This window comes from Hyperolius riggenbachi, chromosome 3, assembly GCF_040937935.1.
Source record: "Hyperolius riggenbachi isolate aHypRig1 chromosome 3, aHypRig1.pri, whole genome shotgun sequence".
Classification (NCBI taxonomy): Eukaryota; Metazoa; Chordata; class Amphibia; order Anura; family Hyperoliidae; genus Hyperolius; species Hyperolius riggenbachi.
The window spans coordinates 216,327,886-216,346,954 of NC_090648.1; the positions used below are offsets into that span (position 1 = coordinate 216,327,886).

The 19,069-nt window shown below is 42.2% G+C and overlaps 1 protein-coding gene across 5 annotated transcripts in view; it reads left to right on the forward strand.

Moving 5' to 3' along the window:
• The window catches only part of LINGO1 (leucine rich repeat and Ig domain containing 1), a 560,070-nt gene that overhangs the window by 285,734 nt on the left and 255,267 nt on the right, over nucleotides 1–19,069 (forward strand). Inside the window, exon 3 of one of the 5 annotated variants that reach the window (XM_068275717.1) lies at nucleotides 4,692–4,847. The exons of the other annotated variants lie outside the window; for them this stretch is intronic. The gene's annotated coding sequence lies outside the window, so the exon portion shown is untranslated. The remainder of the gene's footprint in view (nucleotides 1–4,691; nucleotides 4,848–19,069) is intronic. 5 annotated transcript variants of the gene reach the window in all.

The following is a 19,069-nucleotide window of genomic DNA, read 5'->3' on the forward strand; positions in this document are numbered from 1 at the left end:
AGCAGATGGTGAATCGGTTTCAGGCTGAAATCGATTCACAATCTGTTTGCAGTAAAGGCAGCCATACGATCCCTCTCTGAACAGATTCGATCAGATAGGGATCTGCCAGCTGGTCGATCTAATGGCACATCGACCAGTGTATGGCTACCCTTATTGCTCACTGGCACTATTCCTGTAGTATCTTGTTTCATATCCACCCATAACAAGAACCTTCGTGGTTTCCTCTTGAAGAATAATATAAATCCCTCACTGGTCCCACCACCTTACATCATCTGGAACTGGCTAACTTCCCTCTGAACTTGCAGTTACAGCAATGAGCAAAGGTCTAATGTGTCTTACTTTGGTAAACTGTAAATACAATAAAGCTGATTGCTTAACCTCCCTGCCGTTATAAAAAATTGCTGCGCACGGCAGGGAGGGTGTTTTTTGGCTTTTTTTTTTTTTTGTAGCATGTAGCTAGCCTAGCGCTAGCTACATGCTTTCCCCCTCCCTGCGGCGTCCCCCCGAATGCGCCGATCGCCGCCGGCGCATTTACCCATCCGGAAATCCCGTTCTGAACGGGATTTCCAGGAGGGCTTCCCCCGTCGCCATGGCGACGGGCGCGATGACGTCATCGACGTCGTGACGTCAGAGGGAGTCCCGAACCACCCCTCGACGCTGCCTGGCACTGATTGGCCAGGCAGCGCACGGGTCTCGGGGGGGAGGGCACCCTCTGATGCGGCGGGTTGCGGCGAATCGGCGCGGAGCGGCAGCGATCGTAAGTTACACGCAGCTAGCAAAGTGCTAGCTGCGTGTAACAAAAAAAAATTATGCAAATCGGCCCAGCAGGGCCTGAGGAATCCTCCGCGGCAGGTTACCCCGAGCTGAGCTCGGGATAACCGGCAGGGAGGATAAGGGGCACTATGGCGAAAAATTGTAGAATTTAAAATATGTGCAAACTTAGACAAATAAGAAGTAAGTTTTTCCCAGAGTAAAATGAGCCATAAACTACTTTTCTCTTATGTTGCTGTCACTTACAGTAGGTAGTCCATTTTCAAGTAAGACCGGCACCACTCAAAAGGAATAGTATTTGTAGCTCTTTAATCAAACAAACATGGCTTTAGCAAGACAGACGCTGTTTCGGGCCTAGCCCTTTATCAAATTGCAATAGCCTCAATACAACACCACACCACGTGTCCTTAAATATCCCTCCCCCACTAAAAACACCAATCGGTGTCCTGCTGGGCGTGGTGTGAAGCGGTGGACCTGATGGGGAACAAGTAAAATAATATGTAAATCACAAAGGCGAGACATCAGCACCAATCACCTGTCACCCGTAGTCCTATGGCAGAAGACCAACAGACCAACACCGATTGGTGTTTTTAGTGGGGGAGGGATATTTAAGGACACGTGGTGTGGTGTTGTATTGAGGCTATTGCAATTTGATAAAGGGCTAGGCCCGAAACAGCGTCTGTCTTGCTAAAGCCATGTTTGTTTGATTAAAGAGCTACAAATACTATTCCTTTTGAGTGGTGCCGGTCTTACTTGAAAATGGACTGCTGCAAGTCTCTATTGGCACAGAGGCTTTGAACGAGGCACACTCCAAGTGTAAGCTGATTGGTGGTGCTCCTCCTGAAAACTTGTGTTCCACTTACAGTAGGTAGTAGAAGTGACAGGTTTTGGACTAGTTCAAATCTTCATAGGGGATTCTCAGGAAGTTATTTATTTACAAAAGCACTTAATGGATGGCAGTTGCTCTGTCCAACTGCCAAAAAATTGTGTAGAGAGCAGGGAGGCTGGCCAGCATCATCGTTTAAATCCTTTTTAGGGAATATCTTTATAAAGAATCAAAGCCGTGCTGAGAATCCCCTATGAAGAGATGGACTAGTCCAAAACCTGTCGCTTCTTATCCGATTTCTACTTTCTACTTTTAATGACAGCAACATAGGAGAAAAGTAATGTACGGCTCATTTTACTCTGGAAAAAAAGTACTTCTTATTTGTATATGTTTGCACATATTTTAAATTTTACAATTTTTCGCCATAGCGCCTCTTTAGTAATTTTGAAAATGATTGCTTCCTTGAGGATGGCTCTATCTTGTGGTTGCCCCTAGAATTGCAGCTACACAGTGGCTGGGCAGTGCCCCCAAGTGGCCATTCAGTGAACTGTATACAGTATATGTTATAATTTATCAGGTATGTACTGATTGTCAGTACATTTCTGTTTTTACTGCAGTAGTACACTTAATTTAGGGAGACACTTTTCCGTACCTAAACCATTAATTTATGTCTCTAGTCTTCAATGAGATATCACTGTTTAAAACTGACCTGAATTTAGAATGTCCTCTCTGCTCTGAAAGATACACAGCAGCATAATAACCTTTAAAGAAAGAACATTTCTTACAGTTACAGCTGATAAAAATCCTACAATAAATCTGCACAGGTTCTACTTCCTGATTCATGGAAGCAGACATATTGTTAACATCCTGTGCTTTCAAATGAGCTTATCTGCCATCTCTGCCATTGGCAGTCATGTGACACAGGGAGAGATCAAATTACATTTAGTGATTACCCACAAATGAGGGAGAATAAAACAGGCTAAACCCTCTAAATACATACAGGGTGCATTTCTTTATGTTTTTCTTCTGTCCTGTCCAAAAGTTCATGTCCACTTTAAAAGGCTGGGAGGGGGATATGGGGAGAGCAGCAGTTATTGTCCACTGCTATTAAAACTGAGAATTAAAGGAAGAGGTAAGGATATCTCAAGCAAAACTAAAGATTTGTGCATAATTCTGGCTTCAGAGGAGAACTTACCATTCGTTTAAAAAAAGACATGCAGAGGTTCACTTGAAGCTTCCATCATAAATGGAATGTAAGCCTCGGGTGGGCCTGTTATAGTCATCTATGTTCTTTTTAGGTCTCCACTGACCTCCCTTCCCCAGCCTGCTGCCTCATGTCAGTGTTGTGGAAGTAGCAGCATCGCGTGCTGCAGGTGAATCTAAGCTCCTCTTCACAAGATTATGTACACAATCTTTCACTCAATCAGATGAGATGAAGCCAAAGGTGCTTAGCTCTGAATTGCTTCTTCAAAATCTACGGAAGGAGTATTAAAGGTCAGACAGCAAGCGGTAACAATAGAACTGATTAGGACAGGTTTCAAACAATGAGGTTGAATCACAAACTTATTTCATTAATTATCTTGCCTTATTGGTTTTTCACCTTGTCTATAGAAATCCTTCTAAGCAGCCAACAAGGAAAAAAGTACTAAAAATAAGGTGACAAAAGTATTATGGATGTTAAAGGACACCTGAAGTGATAGGGATATGCAGGCTGCCATATTTATTTCCGTTTAAACAATACCAGTTGCCTGGAAGCCCTGCTAATCTCTTTGGCTGCAATAGTGTCTGAAATACACACCTGAAACAAGCATGCGGCTAATCCAGTCACACTTGAGACAGAAACATCTGATCTGCAGGCTTTTCGGGTTCTATGGCTAAAAGTATTAAGGGCAGAGGATCAGCAGCATAACCAGTCAAAGTGCATTGTTTAAAAGGAGATAAAATGTCAGCCTCAGTATTCCTCTCAGTTCAGGTGACCTTTAATCAAAAGTCACTTCTTACATACAATGGTAACAAGGTGTGTCAGACAAAACGTAACACAAGATACAATGTAACACAAAGCTATACAAGGCAGACAGGGCACAAGATACATGTGATTTGGGAGCTGGTTACAGTGACCCACCAGCTCAAGTTCAGGCCAGTCCATAGTAAAAGTGTCAATGATGGGGTTGTATGGTCAAGAAGGTTGGTGGGGAGACCCTGCCTGAAGGGTACAATCTACAAGGAAGGGGGAAACAGTCATAATCTATCTGATATTGATCATTTACCACCTTGTCAGAGTCCCCCGTAAGCTATTTATTAGATCATAATACAGCTGAGATCTAATATAATTTCTCACTGCAACACAGCTGGCTGTAGTAGAAAGTTACAGCTCCACGCTCTTGTGCCTCTCATGCCTGCTGCACCCCACCCACTCCATCTCCAGAAAAACCACCTCTCCCAATCAATGTTACATCCACAATACCTTGTGTTCAGCGAATTTGTTTTACTGTATCTAATGTCCAATCTACTAGACAATTGCATAATGTTTACCATACTTTAATAACAAGAGATATTTTATGAGATACATTTTGTGACTTTATATTGTGAGCCACAACAATAGTAAAGATACCCTCAAGACACACCTTTTCAGACACATTTATAATTTGCTATAGCCAGAATTTAAAGCTTGTCTACTCCCCCAGCGTCTCCACCCTACAACCCTCTATATTGTAAGCTAACAAGGGCAGGAACCTCCCTCTTTTGTTTCCTTTTTCTGTGCAATTTATCAAATGTACATCTATCATTATTGTTGATGTTATTCAAACTACACATCAATTGTTTGTATTGGTACTTGTGTCACTGGTTATCCTGATTGTACAGTATGTTGAACTGCTCATGTATCTATGCCCCCCATTGTAGTATATCTTGCTCTATAAATAAAAATAATAAAGATATGATTTAGACAAATACATGTAATAGTAGTCTGTGTGAATTCAGTCTGGTTGCAGTAAAAGCTCTTCTATTTTTTCTGTGACTGAAATTATACTTTAAATGTGGTATCAGGGGAATGCATATAAATTGTGCGGTGGTAACTCTACTCATGCATTCACAGGTTAGTAAGCTGTGCTGTGTTCTGGCAGCAGTGTGTGGATATCCATGACAAGGGTTCCCAAGTTCTGTGATCTGTGACATCACTTCCTGTAGAAATGAGGCGCTGCTGAACCAGGACCATTTGCCTGTCAACACCTACCATTATAAGAAAAAGAAGGTACACCCTCTTTCAATCATTATTTTATATTTATATAGCATTGACGTTTTCACAATGCTTTACAAAATCTGTAGTCACTTCAGTATCCTTCCCTCAGAGCAGATCACAATCTAAACCCTTTTCATAGAATGTAATGATAACAGAGGTAAGCATAAAACTACCTCACTATTAGATCTGAGTCAATTCTTGAGTTTAAAGGGAATTTTATTGGTATGTCTATAAGGCATTTCCCGGGTCTGACTCACTTACTCTGGTACTGTCCTGTTGCACCTGGGAATGTGGTAGTCTCAGTAATGTACCTGAGGCAGGTAACCATTTCCCATTATGGCTTTAAATTAAATAAGCATGGTCAATTTGTGCTGGGGAAGCTTTGGATAAGGACAGCGGGGTCTGCAGTTCTTCAATCAAGTATACAGAAGAAGCATACTATATGCACACTTGTACATTCAGTACCTCACTGTGCAGAGAGCTGTGACCGTACACAGTTCTCTGCACATTGCAGAATGTAAGTGTATCTCACCCATACTAAGCAAATGGATCTCAATCTGCAATCCCTTGATTTATTAACTCAAGCTCACAGTGTGCATCCCTCCTTCCCAGTCTTCACTGCCTGATTTGGTCTCAAATGGGAAAATGTACGTTTTATTACACTTCAGTAGGCACCACACTGTCCCTGACCTGCTGATTAGGCACCAGCTTGCAAATGCCTAGCAATAAATAAGGCCCTGATGCCAGCCCGACTTGCTTCTAGTAGACTGCAGGTGCTTTCTAATATTTGTTACACAGCTCATTGCTTCCTATGTAATTCCATCATACACAACTAAGCTTACCACCAAGCTGTCATACATGAACCCTTCTTATACATGACGACAATCCATGAAGCACCATGTCTTTAGTTTGTATGGTCATTTTCTACAATAATCAGCCATACTACATAATAGGTCATCCAGGGGCACAGGAATTGGGGTTGTAGAGGTTGTGACTGCAACCAGGCCCATATCCAGAGGATCCATTAGGCTCAACACACACCATACAATCTTGGTTGTTCAATCTTACCACTTTCATGTAGTATAAGAGCTTATGCAATTAATCATTCAAGGTATTTTTTTCAATCTGTTGGCCCTTATACTACATAGATTTGGTAAATCTGTACAACCAAGATTGTATGGTGTGTGTTGAGCATAAGGATGGCAACTAACGATTCAATCCTTTTCATCCAATCGTACCAAATCTATGCAGTAGAAGAGTAAACTGAGGGAATATATTGAATATATACTACAGGCAGGCCCTTATTTTACATAGAAATGGTAAGATTGGATGAAAAAGATTGAATCGTTAAGGCCAGCCTTAGGCCACTGCATTGGCTCTTCATTGGTGTTTAAGTGGTTAGTAATTAACAATCTGTGCTTTGCATAGTAGTGATCAAACATATACCATTCCCTACTCTGTGGCTAGACATCTTTTACTACTGCTGCACTTTAAAACAGAAAGAATAACAGTGCTGGGGGTCCCACTGTAAAGTTGTTTTGGAGGGTGCAGTATAACATTTGAAGTCAGACCTATGGCTCTGCAGTTACACTGTTGATATTAAAGCTGTATATCTGACTTTTACCATTGTGGGTTTTTTGAAATGTCAAATGAGAGGAACATTATTAACACTATTAATATACTCAAATGCCAAGGTTCTCAACACATAGGGCTTGATTCACTAAACCGTGATAACTCAAATATCACACCTTCTCAAACATATCACACCTTATCAAAGTTAACACACCTTATCAGAGTAGCATAGCGAGCACTACAAACTTATGCCTGTTAATTGGCAATGGCACTCGCCCTGCCCTGAGCCTCTGCGGGTTCGCAGCGCTCGCTATGCCACTCTGATAAGAGGTGTTAACTTTGATAAGGTGTGATATCTTTTCATAAGGTGTGATATTTGAGTTATCACGGTTTAGTGAATCAAGCCCTAAGTACGCATACCCCAGGGGGTACTTATGTTGGGCTCAGGGGATACTTAACCTGGTTTTCGTCAATCCTTCATAGTCAATTTTAAGATTAAAATAATTATAAAACATGTACAGTATAAACAAACCTGAATATTTGTATTTAACTCAAATGAAAGGGCATGCTAGAAAAGCAGTTATACACAATTATGGAGTCTGTCTATCAGATATATATGCATCAAGGGGCACTTGAGATAATGTCACACTCAACAGGGGGTACTTGGCTATCACCACCCTCCCTAAAGGGGTACATGCTGTGATAATGTTGAGTAATATCTGCTCTATTATACTATATATATATATATCCATACCACTTTGTCTGCTGCGTCTTCATGAATTCTATTTGAAGCTAAAGTACAGTCACAGGTGCCGTCATGGATTAGAGAAGGAAGTGATATATCCATCCGTAATTCCTGCTTGGAGTTTAAAACGCCTTGTCAGCTAATTAGTGATAATACAGCCGCCCAGTGTCTTGCAGCACAGTGAAAAGTGACAGCCCATTGAAACTGAAGGAGAAGAGCTATGGTGATAAGAACTGCTCCTCCATCCTACAGACAATTATTCCCGGAACAGAATCATAGAAATACCGGTTTGTATATTTCATAACCAAACAGCAAATTACTTGTAATTCATTTCCTCACCCATTCTTCACACGCATTGCAGTAAAAAGTACCAGTGTCATTGAGCACAAACGTTTAGAAAAAGGAATAAAAATACACTTGCGTCCCAAACTTTATCCTCTTTGATCTCACTGTAATTCAGTGCAATCCTGCATAGCCATTTCCTGCCATTTCCTCATGATATTCCCTGAAATTACAGGAGAAAGCCTAATTGCTTCATCCCTGTCAAACCTGCAATCATGCAGCGTGAAGATCAGGGGTGCTTCCTGGTATTCAGAAATCTTGTAAAACCATTCACTATGCCTTTGCTGCTCTGCATCTTGTGGACTGGCAGGAGAATATTGTGCTCAAAGTATGGCAGTAAGAGACACTAAGGAGCCTATTTTTAAAAATCAGATTTTGTGTGTATCTTATTCTGGCCACATCTTTATTATATCCTTTAATACGATCTGTTTACTAAAGTGGTAATCGTTTTGACACTAAGTGGGAAACCACTGGAGAGTGATGGGACTGGGGTGGGGAGGGTGGGGTATCTGGGTGTTTGGGAGGTGGGTTAGGGAGGAGTTGGGTTTAATGTATCTGGACAACCGGGACTGGGACTCCTGAATTGTAAGAAAAACAAGCGGTTTTCTTCAGGGTTTTTTAAGATCCTTTGTGTGGCCAAATGTTAAATTGCTTGCTGATACGTCTGACATATTGCTGTTAAAATGTAATAAAATATTAAAAGAAAATGGTAATAATTTAAAAAACATGCAGGATAGGTGTGGTGTAAAATGTATATTCAGCATCATTACTAAAAAATGTTTATCAGGGGTAGACATTCATATTTATGAGGCCTTCCAAGCAAAACTTTGGTAGGGCCTCCCTAGCTACATTTACTCTATCACTCAAGCAGTGGTGATCCTCACGAATCTGGAAATTGCCACACAGGCGACATGACCAGCATTGTTGGCTCTTTCCGAAACAGTAGATGAATGTTATTTCTGCAAATATGGGCTATTTTATTAATATGAGGTTGGTGGAGGGAGGGTGGGGTGGGGGCAGAGCGCATAAAACTTTGGAAACTTCACAACCAATTTGGAAAATTGTGAATACAGGGCCCATTCAAACATGGTGAATGTCACTGCACATCCAGTGATGTTCTCTATGTGGCTGTTGACATTCCAGTGGGGAGGCAATAAAGGGGGCGGGTGGCACACTCAAGTAGTGAGTAGCAGCCATGGCTAGGCAATATTTGTTGCTCAGGGCAGTCTGTCTTCACAGAACATAACTGCCCATCAGCTACTTAACCACTTGATGACCCACCCTTTACCCCCCCTTAAGGACCAGCGCTGGTTTGATTGATCTGTGCTGGGTGGGCTCTGCAGCCCCCAGCACAGATCAGGGTGCAGGCAGGGAGATCAGATTGCCCCCCTTTTTTCCCCCCTATGGGGATGATGTGCTGGGGGGGTCTGATCTCTCCTGCCTGCTGTGGGTGGCGGGGGGGGCACCTCAAAGCCCCCCTCCGCGGCGAAATTCCCCCTCCCTCTCCTACCTGCTGCCTCCCCCTGGTGTTCCGGGCTGCACAGGACGCTATCCGTCCTGTGCAGCCAGTGACAGGATGTGGTCTGTCACATGGCGGCGATCCCCGGCCGCTGATTGGCCGGGGATCGCCGATCTGCCTTACGGCGCTGCTGCGCAGCAGCGCCGTACAAATGTAAACAAAGCGGATTATTTCCGCTTGTGTTTACATCTAGCCTGCGAGCCGCCATCGGCGGCCCGCAGGCTATTCACGGAGCCCCCCGCCGTGATTTGACAGGAAGCAGCCGCTCGTACGAGCGGCTGCTTCCTGATTAATTAGGCTGCAGCTGGCGACGCAGTACTGCGTCGCTGGTCCTGCAGCTGCCACTTTGCCGACGCACGTTATGAGTGTGCGGTCGGCAAGTGGTTAAAGAGGAACTGTCGTGAAAATCTTAAAATTTAAAACACATACAAATAAGAAGTACATTTCTCCCAGAGTAAAATGAGCCATACATTACTTTTCTCCTATGTTGCTGTCACTTACAGTAGGTAGTAGAAATCTGACAGAAGTGACACATTTTGGGCTACCCCATGTTCTCATAGGGGGATTCTCAGCATTGCCTTTTTTTTCTTTGAAAAGACATTCCCTGAAAATGATTAATACAAACATGCTGACGAGCCTTCCTGCTCGCTGCACACTTCTTTGGCAGTTGGACGGAGCAACTGCCACTCACTAAGTGCTTTTAAAAATAAAGAAAACCCTGAACCCCCCCCCCCTATGAGAACATGGGCTAGTCCAAAACCTGTCTGTAATGTCAGATTTCTACTACTTACTGTAAGTGACAGCAACATAGGAGGGAAGTAGTTTATGGCTCATTTTACTCAGGGAGAAATGTACTTCTTATTTGTATGGGTTTTAAATGTTAAGATTTTCGCGACAGTTCCTCTTTAAGTGTGAATTGAGCCTTGGTTCACACTTGCCAGAGTGGTAGTTTAATCTATGTGATACAAATATTGTGTATCATTCCTGGGATCTATTGCAGTGTCCACTGCATTTGGTAGTAAATGCATGCCATTCTATCAGATAAATATTTGCTGTCTTAAAATCAGACACAGTACATGATAAGGTGCAGCCATATGACTACAATAGCACAAGGAATCATTCACTAACCTTTACTACCTAATAGACCTAATAGCAGATAATGTTCTCTGCTGCCCTCCAACTTGGGGGAATCTTTAAAAAACCTCAGTGAGTCAGGCCCTTGTGCCATTTTTCTCACTAAACAAGTATTCTTCTTAGTAGTGGCAGAGGCCATATGATACCATATATAATTAAATATGGCCTTTGTCTAATGCACATGGAAGTACAGGTGTAGCATTCAGTGCACTCTCCAGACTTTAGTATGTTAGTTAGCCTATTATTTCTATCTACCGTACATTTTCATATTCTTCTACTACATTCCTGCATACATGTGCATGTGTGGGTTTTTTTTGCATAGGCAATGTGTGGAGGAAAGTATAGAGATGTTTCCATGACTTATGTTTGGAGTAGAAAATTTGGATTTTGTACCTATGTTACTTACTGTAATTATTTGATTGTCTTTTCTTTCTTTTTTGTTAAATAAGAACATAGATTTGTTTTTATGTTGAATATTTATGGAGCACAGAACAGGTAGCGGATAATTATTATTATTTAGTACAGTATATATATATATATATATATATATATATATACACTGTATATATAGAGCCGACATCTTCTGCAGTGCTGTACAGAGTATATTGTCTTGTAAGAGGGGTTCACAATCTAATCCCTGCCATAGTCATATGTCTCTTTATGTATTGTAGTCAATGGACAATTGTAGGGAGAAGCAGCCAATTAACTTATCTGTATGTTTTTTTGGATGTGGGAGGCTCTGGCCTGTCCTTTACCCCCATGTGCCTAGACGTTACATGCAATTCCTCTGCATGTTGCTGGCAATTACATCATTGGGACCAGACACAACAAATTGTGGTGCTAGGGCCAAAAAGGGGACTTTATACACAAGACTGTGTGCTGACAGGGATGGACATTAAACCTGAATCACCAAAATAAATCTAGGATAAAATACAGATTCTGCACCCCTTCTGGGCCTAATCTGCATTACCAGCAGGGTATTAGTAGTTTTATGCATTAGAAGAGAACCTAATGGCTGTATGCTGGGCTGGGTCTTCTAGCAATGTCTGGAAGAGTGGACCCATGAGTCAAGTTCACAGAGTTAGGATGTGCAGCTACATGACAGAGCGGCAATTCTGCATTTCTGTTTATACTTGTTTAGTCAAACTATTATGCGCCTGTAAGATAAGTCAAGATGTACCACCCTGCAGAAAGACATGCTGTTCCTGTCAGGTGGTACATCAGTTCAGCAGTGACCATCCATAAAGCCTTGGTTCCTTTGTGATGACAGTGACTGCATTTATACCAGGGCCTCAGTATGAAATCACCCACATCACCACACACTTGTTAGCTGGAGATTTTTACTTCAGTGCTTCTGATGCACTAATATAGCTCCCATATCTCTGTATACAGGGCCCTCTACCTCTTTTCTCCTCTCAGAATAAAAGCTGCATCATTCTCTTTTCAGTCAGAGCATTGGGAAATCTCCTCAGCCTCGCTTTGTTATCCAGTGACTTCCCCCTGCTGTCATGAGATGTGAGCCTCATGTAGCCATTAGCTCTGCTCATTAACTGCTTCAAACTCCGCCAATACTACATACATTTCCTTTAAAATATATATTTGAAGCATATGCATACATTTAACATATTTTTAAGCAGGTATCTTCAACACTGAAATAACTTGTGCTTCATACAATGATGAAAGCCTGAATTTCCTCACAAGCCTCAGTTTTCTCTGTTCTGGCACCCTGTTACTATGTGCATGCCAATAGCAAAATAGGAAGCAGCACACAGAGGCATATCTCTAACATTACCTATGTGGCCAGATTAACAATGTACTGCCCTGCTGAGGTTCTGCAATCCTCTCCTGCTGAGAGCTCTGCTGAACTCTGTGGTTTTTGTGCTGTGTGCTCCACCTAGACTTTTAACCATGGCTGGCCTCATACATCACAGTCTGACTGTAGAATATTTGTTCAATGTCACCAACATCAGTATGGGGAGGTCAACTAGAACCCAAGGCCATTTCCCAGTATAGGCACTAGTCTATTGCCTAGGGTGCTACTTGCTGGAGAGAATGCAACAAGGCCATGCCACGCAGGTTGTTTCTGGAATTCTTAAAAACAGAGGTTTTCAAGTGGGATGAATCTCCATATTAACTGAAAAAGAACTAAAAATCATCCAATGAGAAATGACTTATTTAGCTTACCTACCTTATTGTTTTTAGTGTTCACTGTCAGATTTAGGAGAAATGTGATATGGAAAACAGAAAATAATATTTCTATAGTTTTTTTTCTTTACGGTTTCTTTGGGATGCCAACAGTGACATATAACATTTGAGAGGGACACCGACTGGGGTTCCATCGCATTCATCACTCACGATATCGCATGCCATTACTGCCTCGCACCTGATCAACCACACCTGCCCGAGATTTCCTAGCATATATGATTATCAGCATATATGATCGATACATTAGACCAATTTCGGCCTGAAATAATTCGAATCGTTGATCAGGCATGCTTGTTGCGGAACCAATTTTCATCCATTTCGATAATAATTATCAAATCGGATGGTCAATTGGTTGCTAAGTTGTTAGATGTATGGCCACCTTAAGAAAAAACTTCCCACAATCCCTGTAGTCACAGTTCATGCAGTTAGGAAAAGGCACCCAGACCAGGTAAAAAGAAAAATAATTTGGGGGACAAATAGGGACCTATTTTAGAAAACAAAAGTGGTTTACATAGGTATATATTTGTAGCATTGATTTTTTTTTTTTTGGACCTTTTTTTTATTTTTGGATGTTACAACCCTCTTTAATGTTGTAAATGTGTATAGTCAAATAACTACTCTCTAAAAATTAGGAGATTAGCTGGAATATTAATGGCTGCTGCCACTTAATTGTTATAGTTATACTGTGAGAAAACCGCCGCGTTGGACGCGGAATCAGCCGCCTTGTTCTGAGTACACGCGGCGGCTGATTCCGCGTCCAACGCGGCGGTTGGCACGCGTAGGCCTACATCTAGTAGTATGGCCGAACACGGAGAAACCACCCTATGCTTTGATAGCGGTGCGGCGGTTTCCGCGTCCAGCGCGGCGGGTGCTTTACATCACATGTCTGGTGTGGCTGGGACTGATAGTCCACACGGGTTCAGAAGGACGCGTGCGCGCGCTGAGAGGCAGAACTTATGTGACAGCCAGAGGGGAGTCAGCTGACCAGGCCGGTCAGCTCACGGCAGTACCACTTCCCATTGGTCCAGCACTTAGGGGAGGCGCTGGAGAGCGCCTTGCTGTATGTACTGGGTGCTGGTCATTCTCTGGTTGTCTGCCATTGCGATCACTACGTGGTAGCACTCAGACCTTGTCAGTATCTGTGATATTATCTGTGTTATTGTCTGGACCAGTTCCTGGGTGTTGACGACCAGGGACCTCACACCTCAGTCTAGGGAAAACTGTATATTATCTGTGTTATTATCTAGACCAGTTCCAGGGTGTTGATGATCAGGGAGCTCACACCCAAGACTAGGCATTGTTGATTATTTGTTATGACCTTCTTCTTTCCTGACTACTCTTCTGATCTCTGATTAGGTACTTCGCTTTATCTGATTCTCTGTTACCGAACTCTGCTTGCCTTAGGATTCCACATCTGTCTCCTGTCTCTGTCCCTGATCTCCTGTCTCTGTCCCTGATCTGTCTGTCTGTTGCCGACCCGGCTTGTCCGACCTTGAGAGCTATCTCCCCAGTCTAGAGATAGCTCACAGATCTGGGGGTGACACCCTTCCTTGGTGTCACTCACACTCTGTCCTTCCTACCCCTAGCCTGACCCCTCCCTCGGGAGAGTCTCAGGCTTACGGAAGGAACGTGTTACTGTGCAGTACTCCTTACTGCTGTGCACCTGCTCCTCAGGTGCAGTCCTCAAAGTATTTCTGTTGCACCAAACACTCTTATTACCCAGGTGTCCAGAGGTTAGAGATATATCTGATTATCGGTGATACTGCAGATCATCAATAATCGGGTATATATCTGTATTCTCGGTGATACTGCAGATCACCGGTAATCAGACCCTCTCTGTGTTACACCGATCGTTACATATACAAATTCTTATGGTGATTCATTGTTATACTCATTAATATATTGCTGGACTGCCTAGGTGTTATGTTTTGTGACCTTTGTGCAACATACTCCTGCTACACTTCCACCCTGTTTCTTTCCTCAAATACATACCAGCTGTATATGTTATGCCTACACATATAACAGTTGTAGAAATGTGTGTAATATGGCTTGGCTGTTTAAAGTGGCAATTGTTGTATCTTCTGTATAACAGCTTGTTTTGGCAACTCTAGCGTTTGTGTATCTGTATATAGGGAGGCAACTACGGTAGTTCTAGATGTCCTCAAACCTACAAGTTATGGCTCTCATGTTCACATGGTTGTTATGTTTTGTGGAGCCGCCAGGTTTGGAATATCTTTTCAGAATGCTACAACTTTATTTACAATTGTAAGAAAACGAAAGTACACCCTCTTTCAGTCCTAAGGTTTTATGTATCAGGACATAATCTGGTTCTAAAATTATTGAAATGTAACCTAACCACAACAAATTTCACCTCATCGGTATTTATTTACAAACAAAGCCGTAATGGGAAAGCCAAAATTAAGTACACCCCATTATTCTGTAACTTGTAGGACCACCTTTAACCTCCTGGGGGATACAATTATATCGCCCAGGAGGTGGCGCAGCACTATTTTTAAAAAATTTTTATTTTTTAAATCATGTAGCGAGCCCAGGGCTCGCTACATGATAGCGGCTGTGCAGCGGCATCCCCCCACCCCCTCCGATCGCCTCCGGCTTACAAAGCAAACAGGAAATCCCGTTCAGAACGGGATTTCCTGTTTGGCTTCCCCCGTCGCCATGGCGACGATCGGGATGACGTCATCGACGTCAACGACGTCGTGACGTCAGAGGGAGTCTCGATCCACCCCTCAGCGCTGCCTGGCACTGATTGGCCAGGCTGCGCAGGGGGTCTTGGGGGGGGGGAGCGGCACGGCACGGCGAGTAGCGGCGAATCAGCGCGGAGCGGCGGCGATCGGTATATACACGCAGCTAGCAAAGTGCTAGCTGCGTGCAACAACAAAAAAATTATGCAAATCGGCCCACCAGGGCCTGAGAAAATCTCTGTGGCGGCTTACCCCGAGCTCAGCTCGGGAAAATCCCCCAGAGGGTTAACAGCATTAACTTTGCAATCATTCTCTGTACCACTATGGTATATCAGTCTTTCACATTGATGTGGAGGATTTGTGGCCTATTCTTTTTTTTATACCATTGCTTCAGTTCATAGGTTTGAAGCCAGGTACTGTGGCTTCAAAACTATGCATGTAGATTTTACCGAGCTTTTGTAAGTACACCCCAAGGAGAGATGACATTCCTACAGCAATTTAAGGATGCTCATTTCAGGATGTAATAAAAACATTTTCTAATAATAATTGACTATTCTATTTATGTCTGGCCAACTGGAAAGTACTACTGTGTTGTTTCTGTGATCGGAGATACATTTAGATTTACCTTCACTAAGCGAGAAAAACAAGGTTTATATATATTGCATGTATTTTACACTGATTCTGTAGTAGGTCACTGCTCCCAGGGGCGTAGCAATAGGGGGTGCAGAGGTAGCGACTGCATCGGGGCCCTTGGGCCAGAGGAGCCCCGAAGGGCCCTCCCTCAACTACAGTATTAGCTCTCTATTGTTCCTGTGCTTATAATAATCACTTCTATAGAAACTTTGAATGGTGGTAATCACTAACAAACTGCTCCCCATCCCCTTCTTGCACCTCTGACACTGTAGCTGCCATTGGCAGGTTTTGGTGCGCAGTGGCAATTGTTATGTATAGAGTGCTTGGGGGGCCCCACTGTAAAACTTGCATCAGGGCCCACAGCACCTTAGCTACGCCACTGACTGCTCCTTATGTGTCAGTAAGGCCCAATCATGTACAGTGTTACTAATTCAGCATCATTATCTGCTATAACAATCAGAGCTCTACTGGGTTTGATATAACTCTTTCAAGGGATCGTACAGTGAAAGCTCAGAAGAGTTAGGTGTGAAGTACACCTGCCAGATTTAAGGTGGCCACACACGATACAATAAAATGTTCCGATTTTACGGTAATTCGATAAAAACGATCGTATCTCCCGAAGAAATCGAAAGCTTTTTTTCATTCGACTGAAAAATCCGATCGGATTTCTCGTTTTCTTCGATTTTTATCGAACCCGAATGCCAGATATTTTTCTTAAATCTTTCTAAAGATTGTATGGTGTGTGTTAGATTGCCAATTTATGAATATACACACCCTAGCAATTTTGTCAGAGTATCCAATCATTTTTATCATAATTGGGGAAAAATTGAACATAGGTGTGTGGTATATTGGTCAGATTTTTGAAATGTTACAATCAGTCAGAAAAATTCTTACATTGAACAGATATTTAAAAAATTGTATGGTGTGTGGCCACCTTTAGTCTTAGCATCCACTCCTGATCACCACCACCTCGCTCAGTGACACATGGGAGTGTTTGTCAATGGAATCCTTTATGCTGGCTGCACAATATAGAGTTTAATGTGATAGCTTTATGCACTCAGTTGCAAAAGAACGTAAAAGTAATTGATCAGCTGTGTAAATTTAATGACCAATTTTTAATGATTTGATTAGCTGTGAAGGAAATGTTCTGACTTCCACATCTCATGATTTTATCAAAGTTAATGGAAAAGGACATCATAATCAGCTTATTATTTGTAAAGGACCACTGTTGTGAAAAATTGTAACATTTAAAATACATGAAAACACATAAATAAAAAGTACAATTCTTCTTAGATAGGAGAAAACATAGGAGAAAAGTAAGTTATAGCTCATTTTACTCTGGAAGAAACATACTTTTTATTTGTATTTGTTTACATGTATTTTACATTTTACAATTTTTTGCAACAGTGGTGCTTTAATTCTGAAGTTTTTAATTGATTTCTATTGAATCATTGGTTCCACTGTACAGTGACATCTTAATGTGTGTGCCCAGCATTTATCTCTGATCTCTCTGTAGGGTTGATTCACAGTCTCTATCTTGAGTTATCTCATTGTTACATATTTTATATTAGTAAGGTGAGATCACTCATGGAAAAAAAAAAGTTATTTTAGACTGGAGATGATTTAGTACTGCCGGGGTTTGCAGCGCTAACACATAGTCACAGAATCTACTATTTTAAATGGGTTGGAACAAGGATTTGGTACCCCCTTCCTGTGATACTGCACACCTCAGTGTGAGAAGCCATGTGGGTTGATATTTGTCAGGAAGTCCCAAGCTTGCTGGCTTCACCTTTCTGACCAACCAACCACATGGTGGATTAACACATTATTAAGACTTTTGGAAGACTACCATGGTTTGTCATTGATAAACATGAAGAGAAAACACACTGACTGTGCATGCTTGAACTCTTCCAACCCGATGTAAGTCTGTTTCCTAAGCTGCCTAAACACTGCCAGCCCTAATATGACAACATGTCACCAAACACACTGGTAATGGGAAATCAAAGCAATGCTGGAACACTTCAGCAACAGAGAAACCCAGAAGAGGAGGACAGACATGCATGTAGGCCCGTGGAATACTCAATGATGGAACCAGCATGTCCCCAAATTACAAAATCAGGCATTGTGTCCCCAGGGTTGGTTCACTCATAAGGCAAGGTGAAACATTTGCATCAGGCGCAGAGATTTCAGGGGCATCATTTTTGTACTGTGTACCTTCCTGAGGATGAATGGAATGGCTGAGGGTGAGCAGTTTGTCACAGATTCACAGTCAGCCAGTGTGCTTTTGTGTAGAGCTGCAGCATGTCATGTGAGAACATTAAATGAAACAGAGTTTATTTTTGGGTACTGTGCAATCATCCCAAATCGGAGGGCGGGGGCGCATCCTCACAAGTTTGCCTCTGGCAGCAAAAAGTCTAGAACGGGCCCTGCGTGTCCACCAAACAATAGGGTTAGACAGCATGTCTCCAGCTAACAATTAGACTGCATGTTCATTCGAAAAGCAGCCAGCATATCTACCAAATAACATAATTAGAAAACATGGCCCATATACAATTCACTTTTTTTCCTGAGTTTTCTCCTAGGTGATATTTTCCCACCTTATCAATTTTAGGCCACCATCAAGCAAGAAAATACTCAAAATAATTTTAACAGTACTCATTAACCTACTTTTGGTATTTTTTTCAATTACAGAGTGCTGAAAAGTTATTTTAAACAGAAGATGAAAAATGATCACCTAGGAGATAAGTCAGGAGAAAAATTGAATTGCATATAGGCCCATATCTACAAAATAACATAATTAGGGAGCATGTCATAAATACAACATAATAAGGCATGTAGGTCTACCATAACATAATTAGGTAGGAATTTCACCTAAATCATAATTGTGAGTACCAAGTGACTTGTCCAGTTAAACGCTTGAGCATCCTGTGGGCTTTCCACTGTCAGATCACTGTTCCATAGCTTGTATGAACAGAGCCCAATTCAGATGCAGCACACTTTTATTGTGCAGTATTCCACATCATATAAAACTGACAATTGTTTCGGGGTCTCGCAGGGTCCCCCTTTATCAAGGCGTGACACAATTGTTGGTTCTATGTGATGTGGAATACTGCACAATAAAATGCGTTGCATCTGAATTGGTGTGCTTATGGACTCAGTTCATATGTACTACTGAGTGACATTGCCAGGTCACGCCGTCAAGCACCCAGCATTTGATGGTGTGCCACCTTCACTTGTTTGGATGTTCCATATCTTGCCAACGTGATTCTGTGATGTCATATCATCATTACATCCAAAGGGATCGGCACCACTCCAAATCAAGTAGTATCACAAGCTCTTTATTGCATAAAAGTATAGGCTACAGCAATGACAGACACTGTTT